Raw genomic sequence first — 14,795 nt, 5'->3', positions numbered from 1 at the left:
ATTAAAATTTAAAAAACTTTTCTAAATGCCTATGAAAGTAAATACTGTATGTAACAAGCTATGTATTTAACAAGTTAACACAATATTAATAATATAGTTACATAGTTACATACATAGTTTGTACGGTTGAAAAAAGACACATGTCCATCAAGTTCAACCAAGGGATGGGAAAGGGGAAGTGGGATGGGAAAGGGGAAGTAAAACATTTCTACACATAGGAGCTAATATTTTTTTGTTCTAGGAAAATATCTAAGCCTTTTTTAAAGCCATCTACTGTCCCTGCTGTGACCAGCTCCTGCGGTAGGCTATTCCATAAATTCACCGTTCTCACAGCAAAAAAGGCTTGTCGCCTCTGCAGGTTGAACCTTTCTTTTTCCAGACGGAGGGAGTGCCCCTTTGTTTTTTGAGGGGGTTTTACATGGAACAGGATTTCACCATATTTTTTGTATGTGCCATTCATATATTTATATAAGTTAATCATGTCCCCCCTTAGTCTTTTCTCAAGGCTAAATAGGTTTAGTTCTTTTAATCTTTCCTCATAACTTAGATTCTCCATGCTCCTTATTAGCTTAGTTGCTCTTCTTTGTATTTTTTCCAACTCCAGGGCATCCTTTCTATGAACTGGAGCCCAGAACTGGACTGCATATTCTAGATGAGGCCTCACTAATGCTTTGTAAAGTGGTAATATTGCATCCCTGTCCCGCGAGTCCATGCCTCTTTTGATACACGACAATATATAATATTTAATATTTTTATTTTGAAACCAGAGTTGAAAATTGTACATTTCAACAGACACTAACTCAAACTCCACCAAAATCTGACCCTGACTCTAACTCCACGACTCCCACTATACACCCGTGTTTCTAGTCTGTAAGCATGGAGACACATAGGTCTGCATAGGATTTATATACACAAAACAGTACGGTATTTTTAATCAAGACTATTTGCATAGTATTTTGGATGCAATAGAGCAATAGAAATGGTTGCAAAATTGTACATAGTAAGCTTTATTTACCTAGTTATAGGTTTTTCAATCTTTAAAAATTGTGTGCAGACGGTTTAAATGCAGTAAGATTAGTCACTTACTTATGTACTGTCTGTAGCTGAAATGCTTCTGTAAGCCAGTCTCACATGCCACATGACAATGCTCCTGGTGTTTATTTCCTGCTTGTGTGACATCTCGTACTTTGAACATGTGTATATCTCCCCTCTCCCCTGTAGTACTGGTGTCACACATCACATGCCTCTTATCTGCAATGTAAGGGGATGTAATGTTGCAGGGACTGGAGGGCAGGCAGCGGGGAGACAATGGCTGGGCAGGGGCTTTGTTGGGATAAAGAAAGAAAATAGGTGTCAGAACTCTGTGGAGGGGTGGAATGGAAAGTTGTATTGGCAAGAAGGTCGTCAGGGAGAAGAAATAATTTGGGAAAGACTCTGGGGAGCGGGGGGGGGGATAGTAGGTGGACATTAGCTGTGTGAAGAAGTATGGGGTGGCACATAAAATAATAATTGTACTGAAGCTGCTGGCTGTACACAAAACAGACAGGCCACAGCATCAGTATCTCCCTAGCCACCCTCCTACAGTCACTCGCCACTCTGCTGATTCTGACTGGCTTTCTGCTCTGCTGAAGGACGCCTCCCTCTCATGCCGCCATGGCCTGCCTGTTAGAAATCTCTTCCTTCTCCTCCCACGCAGCATGAGGAGGAGAGAAGAAATGGCCCTCCCATTTCAGCCCACCAAACCAAAGTCATGGAGCCCTTTTAATTTTATTTCAAGGAAATAACATGTCTTGTTATGTTGCAGGGCCTGTTTCTTTCACTAAAGTAAAATTATATTGGCTCCATTGCTGCAGTTTAGTGAACAGTGGCGGACGGCATGCAGGCAGTTGTAAATAGAGGCAATGTCTGTAGAGGGTAGAGCACCTTGGCATTTCGAACACCGTGGCATGTGGGAAGTTTGATTGGGATGGTACAAGGTGAGCTCAGGGAGGATAAAAACCACACTGTGAACAACTTAAGGGTATGTGCAAACAATAACTGAATTTACATCTGAATTTACGGAGCTGTTTTCAGGAGAAAACAGCTCCTGAATTTCAGGACGTAATTGCATGTACTCGCGTTTTGCGAGATGTCTTTTACGGACGTAATTTGGAGCTGTTCTTCATTGGAGTCAATTAAAAACGGCTCCAATTACGTCCCAAGAAGTGTCTTGCACTTCTTTTGACGAGGCTGTAATTTTACACGCCGTCTTTTGACAGCGATTCGTAAAATGACAGGTCGTTGGCACAGTACATCGTAAAGCCCATTGAAAGTAATGGACAGATGTTTGCCGACATATTGGAGCCGTTTTTTCAGACGTAATTCGAGGCGTAAAATGCCTCCATTATGTCTGAAAATAGGTTGTGTGAACCCAGCCTTACATGGTAACCACAGAAAGCCATGGCAGCATCAAAATACATGTGCTGTACAGAGCTGGGCAAGATAATGAAAATTAAAAATAACTACTTCTGAGCCATGGTGGCATCATCTAGTGACTATTTAGACACATACAAGTCTATTAAATATTGTTTTTATCAGCTAGGAAAAGCTCTTTAAATCAGGAAATAAATGATAGAGATGGAGATTGAGATAGACAGCAAGTGTATAATATAAAGTGCATCGAGCATAACCCTATCTTAACTGTCTGGAAATAGCAGGTTAGATAAACATAATTAACTATGCCTTGCACTACTAACAATGTCAAGCAGAAACATCTGGTTATAAAAAGGGCTAATACATCACCAGCTTTTATGTTTATCTACAAATCAATTCAAGTCAGTTAATTTCTCTGGGATAAAACAATCGCTGCTAAATGCCAGTCCACATAATTTGGACATGTAAAACACATTACATAACTATCTATCACTTTGTTGTGAAATAATAAGAGGCATTCACAAAATCAATGATGTCAGTGGCTATATATTTGCAGATTTCTGCTGCTGGGCTGTAGTACTGTTTTGTGTGCTATTAAAATGTTATTGTAAAATGTGGCATGTGCAAACATAATTCATTTATCGCTCTCTTATCTTAATGACCCATTACATTGTTAGCTGTAAGTCTGGCCATATAATATTAAGATGTATTCTGAATATAAAAATTCTTCCTATTACATAGTGGAAATGAGAGGTGTTATTTACCTAATGATTGATCAGTCAGTGAAGCACTAAACTTTTTGGCAGCTAAGGAAGGTTGGAGATGCTGTTCATGAGTGTAATACATGGCGAGCAGTGCTCCCCAACATTCTTATCCTGACACTGAAATTAAAAAGTTTGAAGAAAAAAGTTTAAGCTTAAAAAAAGTTAAAGGCTATGGAAACCTTGGTGGATGTTTTTTTTTTTTTATTGCAATGTACATGTTTTGGTGAAAAAACATATTTCACATAGGTTTTCATGAAAAAATCTTTAATGAAAAAAATCTAGTTTTTACTCTGCAGCCTGCATGTATTCACATACATTGCAGGCTATTTTATCTCGTTTACATCAAAATCTGTCAGTGTAGTTTACTGATGGCTCAATCGCCAGACAATCTCTCTCCTCTCCTGAGAAAAATGTTTTATAACCCAAAACACGTACATTGCAATAATATATATATATATATAGGTATTTTTTTAAATGTCTGCAAAGGTGTTCATAGCATTTAAGTATTATTTTCCATGATCTGGCTGTGTGTTTTGTATTTAATAACTGTTTTTATTTAACTTTTTTTTGTTCCGTTTTATTTCTATGAAAATGTAACATTCCATTTGGGGTTTATCTACTCAAGAAAAACATTACACTCACATGTGAAATTATATTTACCCTTCATGTAGATGAGGTTACATCTCGCTGATATAAGAGAGACTCATTACTGACAATAAGTAAGATATATGGTTTAGGCTACATTCAGACGAACGTAACCCACCTGCCATTTTTCACATCCAAGACAATGGCGGATCATCATTAGGGCAGATTGGGCGGCCGCCTGGGTCCCAAGGCCCCCAAGGGGCCCGTGGCTGCCCAAACTGCACATAGCCACACGGGTCCCCTCATGGCTGGTGGCGTCGCTAGCACTGGAGGAGGCCCCGATGCTAGCGACAGCCACATTCATTTGTATCTGCGTCCTCAGGATGCAGATACAAATGAATACTATACCACATTAGGCCTGCTGCCTATAAGGCGCTGGGAAGACTCCCTGCACAGACCAGCGCGACGATGTCACTGCATCATGCTGGATTGCGCATGCATCATGACCGGAGCCTGTACAGTGCTCTGTCCGGGAACGGGGCAAGGTAAGTACAATATATATATTTTTTCTTGGGGGGCAGGCTGTGTGGCAATATACCAGGGGGGGGGGATTGCTGTGTAGCACTATATAAAATGGGGGCGGGGCGGTGCTGTGTGGCGCTATATACAAGGGGGTCTGTGTGGCAATATACGGGGGGATTTCTGTGTAGCACCATATACAAGGGGGAATGCTTTATAGCACTATATACAAGGGGGTTCTATGTGCCACTATATACAAGGGAGGGTGCGCTGTTTGGCACTATACACAAGGGGGTCTGTTTGGCACTATATACGAGGGAGGGCTGTATGGCACTATATACAAGCAGGGGCTGTGTGGAACTATATACAAGGGAGGGAGCTGTGTGGCACTATCCACTAGGGGGCTACGTGGCACAATATACAGGAGGGGAGGACTGTGGCACTATCTACAGGGGGGCTGTGTGGCGCTATCTGCAGGGGGCTGTGTGTGGAACTATCCACAGGGGGCTGTGTGTGGTGCTATCTGCAGGGGGTCCTGTGTGTGGTGCTATCTCCAAGGGGCTGTGTGTGGCGTTATCTACAGGCGGCTGTGTGTGGCGCTATCTACAGGAGGCACAAAGTGGGCATTATTACTGTGGGGGCAAAAAGGGGGGATGGTTACAGATGGGGCACTTTTAGTGTGTCGAGCACTGAGTAATCATTAATGCCATCTGATTATGAGGTTGTTTAAAGAACGGGGTATAGGTGTGGGGGGTGCTGGAAAAGCGAGAAACCAACATGTCTGTATGTCAAATTCTGCAGAGACAAGTCATGGCTGGAATAAGTCGTCACAGTGGTCTGGACCAGATGATGAAAACAAAGGAAAGTGAACGACTAATTAGAGAAGATATCACCTTTGAGTCACTAGATAAAAAATGTGCTGTAATCACTTATATCATCTGCAGAGCTCCTGTGTATAACTGGAATCTTCCACTGAATGTTCACTACATGGTGGTAATATTGGTCTTTGTATATTTATTCAGTAACAATATGGGGGTGTAATTCAATTACTATGTGGTTATGGTGTGGCGGTATTATTCAGTAACAGTATGGGGGTATTATTCAGTCACTATGTGGTTATGGTGTGGCGATATTATTCAGTAACAGTACGGATTATTACTCAGTCACTTGGTGGTTATGGTGTGGCGGTATTATTCAGTAACAGTACGGGGGTATTAGTCAGTCACTAGGTGGTTATTGTGTGGCGATATTATTGAGTAACAGTATGGGGCTATTATTTGGTCACTATGTGATTATGGTGAGGCGGTATTTGGACCTTATATTGTCTCATTATTGGTAATATTGTTCTTATAATAGTAAATTGTGTTCAGTAACACTATGTAGGTAATATTTCAACTAGTATAGTTGTATGATATAATAACTGTATATGTATACAGATAATTTTTTTGTGTGAGAGGGGGGACATATGATTGGGGCTTGCAACACTCCAGGAGGAGCTAGAAATAAGCAATGCAGTTCTCTTCACACCACCTTCAGAATTGACTGCATTATTAATACAGTAAGGGTGTGTTCACATCTGCGTCGGGGTTACCTTGATGGCTTCCATCAGACCTTTCTGTCGGAGGAACCCATAGACGGAAAGGCAAACATAAAAAAACATTTCCCTTGCAAATGGTTTCCGTTTGTCTCCGTTCCGTAAGGTTTTTTTGGCGGAATCAATAGCGCAGTGGACTCATAGACTTTCTATTGAGACAACACACTGCTCAGAGGAATGCCGATCAGAAACAAAGCGGCCCAGCACTCACCCGAGCCCTTCTGTCACTTTGTTTAAGCGATTGGTGGGAGCCACAGCGCTTGTACCCCCACCGATCAAAACTTCTGACATTTCACTATGAAATGTCAAATTTAGAAAAAAGTTTAGTTACACTTTAAAGAGAGGTGTTAACATTTTTTATTTAATGTGTTACAGGCTATGAAAACCTTTTAAAAACTACTTTTTGAGATACGGCCGCTTTGTATCCTGTATACAAAGCAGCTGTATCTAGCACTAAAACTTGTGCCTGTCAGGGTTCAGTGACAGCGGGTCCTGCGTGATCGAGCTGTTATTGATCACATCTAAGTTCATACACTACGGTTTTATATTTGAAAACCATTATTAATAAGGTTGTTTGTTTTAAAGTTTTAATAAAAGTTCAAAGAAGAAAAGCGTTGTTTAGGCGTCTCGCAAGGGAAAAGGGGCTTGGGGGGTTGCATTGCATGTACTGGAGAAGGAGGGGGCCTGTTACGGCGCGGGGTGTGGACCCACTGGGCCGTACCGCATAGCGGGGTAGCAGCTGGCCAAAAAGGTACAAAACAATGTCTATAGTTCAGAACGGGTACCTGAGGCAATGTAGACAGTAGCGGGAGCACGACTTGACTTTCAGAGCAGGTGGCACCGTGGATGCAGCGGAAGCATGACTTGACTTTCACGGTACGCGGCACCGCGGGTGCAGCGGAAGACACGACTTGACTTTCTCAGCAGGTGGCACCGTGGGTGCAGCGGAAGACATGACTTGACTTTCTCAGTAGATACGATAGCACGGGATATAGGGTACAGGCGGCAGGAACGGGTAACACTGGGAACTAGGAAACACTGGGAGACCATTTGCAAGACAAACTTATGTATACAACAACGCTCAGGCGAGGAACAAGTGGGCAGAGCCCCTTTTTATAGTCCAGCAGCCATTTTGGCTAATTATTGGTTGGTGACAGCTGGACGTGTACTGGCCCTTTAAGGCCGTGCACGCGCGGGTGCGCGCGCCCTGCGGGAAACAGTCCAAGGACCCGGAAGTGAGCGCCGTCATCTCCCTGGAGGGAGCTGACGGCGCAAAGACAGATGTCCATGGCCGGGGCCGTCAGAGGGTAAGTCTGAATGATGGCCCCCGGCCATAGACATTACAGTATTCCCCCTCTTACGCCCCCTCCTCTTGGGACAAGAGCGGGAGAGAAATTTCTTCACAAGGACAGTAGCATCGATGTTCTCCTCTGGCTCCCAAGGCCTCTCCTCTGGACCAAATCCCCTCCAATCCACCAAATAAAACGTCCTTCCTCCCACTTACTTGGTGGCCAGGATCTCCCTCACTTCGAAAGTTCCAGATGAACCGCCAGGAGCCACTGCGGAACTAGGAGTCCTGGAGTAGTGGCTCAGGACCACGGATTTCAACAAAAAGACATGGAAGGAGTTAGGGATCTTGAGGGTAGGAGGCAGTCGAAGCTTGTACAACACAGGATTGATCTGTAGCAGAATCTCGAAGGGTCCAAGGAACCTGGGAGCAAACTTGCAAGACGGCACCCTCAGTCGGATATTCCTGGAAGACAGCCACACCTTTGTACCTGGAAGAAACTGGGGAGGTTCTCATCTTCTAGTGTCTGCCTTTCTCCTCATGCGGTCCACTGCCAGCAGAATAGAAGATCGTGTCTGCTGCCATATCTGCAGAAAGTCCCTGAAGGTAGAGTCGGCTGCAGGCACCTGGGACATAGTAGAGCCAGGCAGGGGTATTCGAGGATATTGGTCGTAGACTATGAAGAACGGACTGGAGGTGGTGGACTCACTGGTATGGTTATTATAGGAAAACTCCGCCCACGCGAGCAGCTGCATCCAGTCAACTTTACACCGAGTAGGCCGCAGAGTGCTCTCTAGAACTTTGAGGTCAACTGGACCCCTCGATCCGAGACAATATGCAGGGGCAAGCTGTGCAGACGGAAGATGTGTTGTATGAAGAGGTCAGCCAGTAAAGCAGCAGAAGGCAGGCCCCTCAGGGGAACAAAATGAGCCATTTTAGAAAAACGATCCACCACCACCCAGATCACACTGCATCCCGCAGAAAGAGGCAGATCTGTGACATAGACCATAGCAATATGCCGCCGTAGGGCATCGGGCACAGGCAGTGGTTGGAGCAGACCGGCTGGTCTGGAGTGGGAAACTTTGTTTGCTGCTCACACCGTACAGGAGGAGACAAAGTCCATGACGTCTTTGGGCAGCATGGGCCACCAGAACTGACGGGTGATTAGGTCTCAGGTCTTACGAGTACCCGCGTAACCTGCCAGCTTGGAGCTGTGACCCCAGCGAAGGATTCTTCCTCGGTCAGCCAGACGTCCAAAGTTCTTCCCGGAAAAATATTTCTAACCTCCAGAGGGTTAACAGAGTAGATGCAGGAAGGATCAATAATATTCTGTGGGGACTCCACATTGTCATCTGTCTCAAATGACCTAGACAAGGCATCGACCCTCACATTCTTGTCGGCAGGTGGGTAGTGGAGTTCGAACCGGAACCGTGCAAAAAACAATGACCACCTGGCTTGACGAGGATTCAGCCGTTGAGCCGTCTGTAGGAAGGTCAGGTTCTTGTGGTCCGTGAACACCAAGATAGGATGAGCTGCGCCTTCCAGTACGTGTCTCCACTCTTGCAGGGCCAGCTTGATGGCCAGTAACTCCCGATCCCCAATAGAGTAGTTGCGCTCCGCGGAAGAAAACAGCTTGGAGTAGTAACCACATACCTCCGTTTTGCCTTTCGAACCTCTCTGGAACAAAAGTGCACCAGCACCAACAGAGGAGGCGTCCACCTCTAACAAAAACTGTAGGGATACATCAGGATGATGAAGAATAGAGGCTGACGTGAAGGCCTTTTTTTAAGGTTTTAAATGCGACTTCCGCCTCTGCAGTCCATACCTTGGCATTCATACCCTTTTTAGTGAGGTTAGCGATGAGGGCAGTCAAAGAAGAGAAGTTTGGAATAAACAGTCTGTAGAAGTTGGCGAATCCCAGGAAGCGTTGTATGGCCCTTTGGAGATGTGGCCACTCCAGGACAGCCTTGACCTTCTCAGGATCCATTTTGAGACCCTGATCAGAGATGATATAGCCCAGGAAGGTAGAGACTTCTCTTGGAACACGCACTTCTCCAACTTGGCGTAAAGATGATTCTCCCTTAATCGAAGCAACACCTGACAGACATGGCCCTGATGAGTCACAAGATCTGGGGAAAAAAAATCAAGATATCATCAAGATACACCACAGCACAGAGGAGATCACGAAAAATATCATTGACAAATTCTTGAAATACTGCGGGGGCATTACACAGGCCGAAGGGCATGACCAAATATTCGTAGTGTCCATCACGTGTGTTAAATGCAGTCTTCCACTCGTCACCCTGACGGATTCGGATTAGATTGTTAGATTGTAAGCCCCCCGCAGGCATAGCTTGGAAAAAAAATTCGCCCCCCGTATGTGATCAAAGAGTTCCAAAATCAACGGCACTGGGTACCGGTTCTTCACCGTGATCTGGTTGAGGCCTCAGTAGTCAATGCAGGGTCGAAGGGATCCATTCTTCTTTTTGACAAAGAAAAACCAGGCTCCGGCCGGTGATGAAGACTTTTGTATGAAGTCCCTCTCCAGATTCTCCTTAGGGTATGTGCACACGATGAGAGGCTTTTACGTCTGAAAAGACAGACTGTTTTCAGGAGAAAACAGCTGCCTCGTTTCAGACGTAAATGCAGCTCCTCGTATTTTCCGAGGCTTCTCTGACAGCCGTAAATTTTGAGCTGTGCTTCATTAAGTTCAATGAAGAACGGCTCAAATTACGTCTGAAAGAAGTGTCTTGCACTTCTTTTGACGAGGCTGTATTTTTACGCGTCGTCGCTTGACAGCTGTCAAACGACGACGCGTAAATGACAGGTTGTCTGCACAGTACGTCGGCAAACCCATTCAAATGAATGGGCAGATGTTTGCCGACGTATTGTAGCCCTATTTTCAGATGTAAAACGAGGCATAATACGCCTCGTTTACGTCTGAAAATAGGTAGTTTGAACCCAGCCTTAATGTAGGCCGACATAGACTGGGTCTCTGGCAAGGAGAGAGGGCATACTCTGCCGCGAGTAGGGGACGAATCAGAAACCAAGCTGATAGGACAATCGTATGCTCGATGTGGTGGCAATGTCTCTGCTTCAATCTTGTTGAAGACATCAGCAAACTGAGAGCAACAAGGAGGCAACCCTGCCAATGACTGATGCGGAGAAGGCTGGGACGGATAGACATGCACCAGATAGCGGTCGAGACACTCGGGCCCCAACTGGAGAACCTCTCCGGAGTTCCAATCCAGGACTGGGGCATATAGACGGAGCCAAGGCAAACCCAGGAGCATGGGGTTGACGGCCTTGGACAGGTCATACAGGGAGATGAGCTCAGAATAAAGAGCTCCCACTTGAAGTCTTAATGGCTTGGTCACAGACAACACTGGGTCAGGCAAAGGCAGTCCATCTACCGAGGCAACGATCAACGGTCTCTCCAGCAAAACAGTGGGCAACTGAAGAAGATCGACAAGGTCTTGGCAGATCAAATTGGCTCCGGAGCTAGTGTCCAGGTAGGCAGAGACTGGATGAGGTCTCTCGCCAGCGATGATGGTCACAGGAATGAACAATTTGGGAGAGAGTTCTCTGTTAAACGCCGTAGCGCCCAGGATTGTCTCTCCAACCAATCCCAGGCGTTGGGGTTTCTTTGGCCTCTGGGAACCCAGACGCACGACATGGCCGTTTTTCTTGAACGGACAGTTTAAGCCGATCTACCTGCATCGGAACCTCGGGCAAAGCAGAAGAACAAGGCAAGAGGGGTTGCTGGAAGTTGGGCACCAGTCTAGAAAGCCGTCTCTCCTGTAGAATCTCTTGAGATCTCTCCCTGAGCCTTATGTCCACACAGGTAGCCAGTAGAATCAGGTCATCCAAGGCAGTAGGGAGATCTCGAGCAGTCAGTTTGTCCTTGATCTCGGGCGATAGGCCATGCCAGAAGGATGTTACCAAGGCCTCATTGTTCCAGGACAATTCTCCTGCCAGAGTCCGGAACTGGATGGTGTATTCGCCCACGGAGGCGTCCTCTTGGCGCAGGTTAAAGATAGCAGTGGCTGCCGACGAGACTCGTCCAGGCGCCTCAAATATGGAACCGAACTGTACGAACCCCTGGAAGTTTTGGGTCTCGGGTCCCTGTCGTTCCTAGATTGGATTCGCCCATACCAGGGCTTTGCCGGCGGCAAGTAGAGATATAATGAAGGCAATCTTGGCTCCGTCCGAAGGGAATGCTCGGGCGTGCAGAGTGAAGTGGATATGGTATTGATTCAGAAACCCCCTGCATGAACTTGCGTCTCCATGGAACCAAGGTGGCAATGGCAGTGAGAACCGAGGGTCCGAACTGGGACTGCCAGGAGGTGTAGCAGGAGGGCTGATCGGAGGAGCTTGAATAGGAACGGTGAAGGAAATAGCTAGCGCCCCTACCTGCTGTGTCATGGAGTCTACTTCCACAAGGAGTTGATCCTGTCGTGCTTACAGATCCTGCAGGTCCGCCTGCATGGCTTGGGAGGATGACATGCCCTTGACTTGGCCAGCAGGGTCCATGGCCTGAGTGTACTGTCACCGCGCGGGGTGTGGACCCACTGGGCCGTACCACAAAGCGGGGTAGCAGCTGGCCAACAAGGTACAAAACAATGTCTATAGTTCAGAACGGGTACCTGAGGCAATGTAGACAGTAGCAGGAGCACAACTTGAGTTTCACTGCAGGTGGCACCGTGGATGCAGTGGAAGCACAACTTGACTTTCACAGCAGGTGGCACCGCGGGTGCAGCAGAAGACACGACTTGACTTTCTCAGCAGGTGGCACCGTGGGTGCAGCGGAAGACACAACTTGACTTTCTCAGCAGATAAGATAGCACGGGATACAGGGTACAGGCAGCAGGAATGGGTAACACTGGGAACTGGAAAACACTGGGAGACCATTTGCAAGACAAACTTAGGTATACAACAATGCTCAGGCAAGGAACAAGTGGGCAGAGCCCCTTTTTATAGTCCAGCAGCCATTTGGGCTAATTATTGGTTGGTGACAGCTGGACGCATACTGATCCTTTAAGGCCGTGCACGCGCAGGCACGCGCGCCCTGCGGGAAACAGTCCGAGGACCCGGAAGTGAGTACCGGCATCTCCCTGGAGGGAGCTGACGCCGTGAAGACAGAGGTCCATGGCTGGGGCCGTCAGAGTGTAAGTCTGAACGACAGCCCCCGGCCATAGACGTTACAGGGCCCATGTTATGTCAACAGTCCAGGGCCCATGGTACACTTAATCTGCCACTGGTCCGAGGTACACCCGTGCGAGACGCGTTGTCACGGATCCCCCCTAGACTAGAGTCTATGGAGGGATGTGTGACACGCAGTAAAATAGGACATGTCCTATTTTGTCACGGACCGTTCACACGCTCCATTGAAACAACGGTCGTGTGAATGGCCCCATTGAAATACATGTTGTTTTAACGCCCGTTACACTAACGAGATTCACGTTCGTGTGAATGAGCCCTAATATAGATGCAGCACTGTACATTGGGAAATACTTGGTATCCCTAACATGGTATGCTAATAAAAGGACAGATATGGGGTTAAAGAAGCACTCCACTTTTCTCTTTTATTTCCCCCTCCATTTTTACATTGGTGTTTCAGTGGGGTGCTGTGTGCAGAAATACTTACTGATCCCTGCATCATGTCGTTTTCGGGTCCGGCGCTGCCCACGCCACCTTCACTCTGACCTGTCTGTATTCATTGTGCTTTTCAGAAAACCGTAACTCATGCACAATGCACCCCACTGAAAAACCAATGTATGGAGGGGGAAAGAAAAGAAAAAAGTTAAGTGCTTCTTTATGCTCAGATTTTTGTAGCCTTGATGCTGTAGGCATGAATAGCACAAGGAATTATTTTGAGTCTCTGCTGTTTAGTCTTGTTAATAAATTCCAATTCATATGCTTATGGCCTATGGACCTTTGTGTCCCACATTGGTCTCTGGATTTCTTACTTATGTGTGTTTATCCACTACATGAATTTTAGAACTAATATGAATAAAACCTATGTTTTATTGTTTGGACACAAGATTCTCCAGTGATAAGTTTAGACGTATTAACACAGTTATTTCACTAATACTTTGTTCTAGATGGATATTTACCTCTCAAGGATCTATAAATACAATGAGGAAAAAGAAGAAGCAAATGAAGAAAGAGAAGTAGAAGACAAAGAAGAAGACAAAGAGAAAGAAGGAGAAGAACAAGAAGACAAAGAAGGAGAAGAACAAGAAGACGAAGATGGAGAAGAACAAGAAGAAGACGAAGATAAAGACGAAGATGAAGATGAAGAAGAAGAAGTAGAAGACAAAGAAGTAGACAAAGAGAAAGAAGAAGGAGAAGAACAAGAACACGAAGAGGAAAAAGAAGGAAAAGAAGAACAATAAGACGAAGAAGGAGACGACAGAGACGAAGTTAAAGATTAAGACGAAGAAGGAGAAGACGAAGTAGAAGAAGAAGTACACGAAGAAGGAGAAGTAGAAGAATCTATTGACAAGAATCAAAAGATCCCCTATTGATCTGTTTCAAGCAGTCAGAGAAGATCAAAGATTAGTGAGAGCAAATGTTGTAAGCAGCAGAGTGAAGTCAAACCAACATTTTTTGCCTACACCAAAAGGTAGGAATGTATCCCTGTTTACAATGTGAACAATGCTCAAGTGTGAATAAGGCTAGGTCTAAATGGCGACTTTGGTCACATCCAAAGATCGCTGTGTATCGCTGCTTGCGTTATAGTAATGTATTTGAATGTGGCCCCTTTGCAATCCGCAAGTTGCTGGGACTTGACAGTCACATGTATCAAAAATGTTTTGGTTTTCTTGCAATGGCCGTGGAAACTTGTGGGTCGCTACGCGGCCACACTCACATTACTGCAACACAGTGATCACACAGTAATCTCTAGATGTGTGACCTGTGTTGCGACCAAGTCTCAATGTAGCCCTAGCCTAAACGGGAGTAGTTCATCATCCAGGTGAAGCATTCCCAATTAAAGAATTTCTTATGTGAAATAGCAATTTTGCAATCTATTTGCTAAAATGCCCATGCGGCGTACTTTATGTAGAAGAGACTACAACATTCTCAAAGCTTCAGTCTGCAATTAGACAAAACAATTTATTGTTACCTGTCCCATATCATTGATGACCACCAATGCGCTATCTCACAATTACGCTATAAGATAATAGAGCAGGTCAAGCTTTCACAAATTGGAGAGAATCATGTACTTCTGCACGGAAATTGATTACAGGAATATGACTATGATGTGTATATACACTACCGTTCAAAAGTTTGGGGTCACCCAGACAATTGTGTTTTCCATGAAAACTCACACTTATATTTATCAAATGAGTTGCAAAATGACTAGAAAATATAGTCAAGACATTGACAAGGTTAGAAATAATGATTTTTATTTGAAATAATAATTTTCTCCTTCAAACTTTGCTTTCGTCAAAGAATGCTCCATTTGCAGCAATTACAGTATTGCAGACCTTTGGAATTCTAGCTGTTAATTTGCTGAGGTAATCGGGAGAAATTTCACCCCATGCTTCCAGAAGCCCCTCCCACAAGTTGGATTGGCTTGATGGGCACTTCTTGCGTACCATACGGTCAAGCTGCTCCCACAACAGCT

The sequence above is a fragment of the Rhinoderma darwinii genome, chromosome 4 (genome assembly GCF_050947455.1).
Source record: "Rhinoderma darwinii isolate aRhiDar2 chromosome 4, aRhiDar2.hap1, whole genome shotgun sequence".
Classification (NCBI taxonomy): Eukaryota; Metazoa; Chordata; class Amphibia; order Anura; family Rhinodermatidae; genus Rhinoderma; species Rhinoderma darwinii.
The sequence above is the reverse complement of the archived record's forward strand: the minus strand, read 5'-3'. Positions refer to the sequence as shown.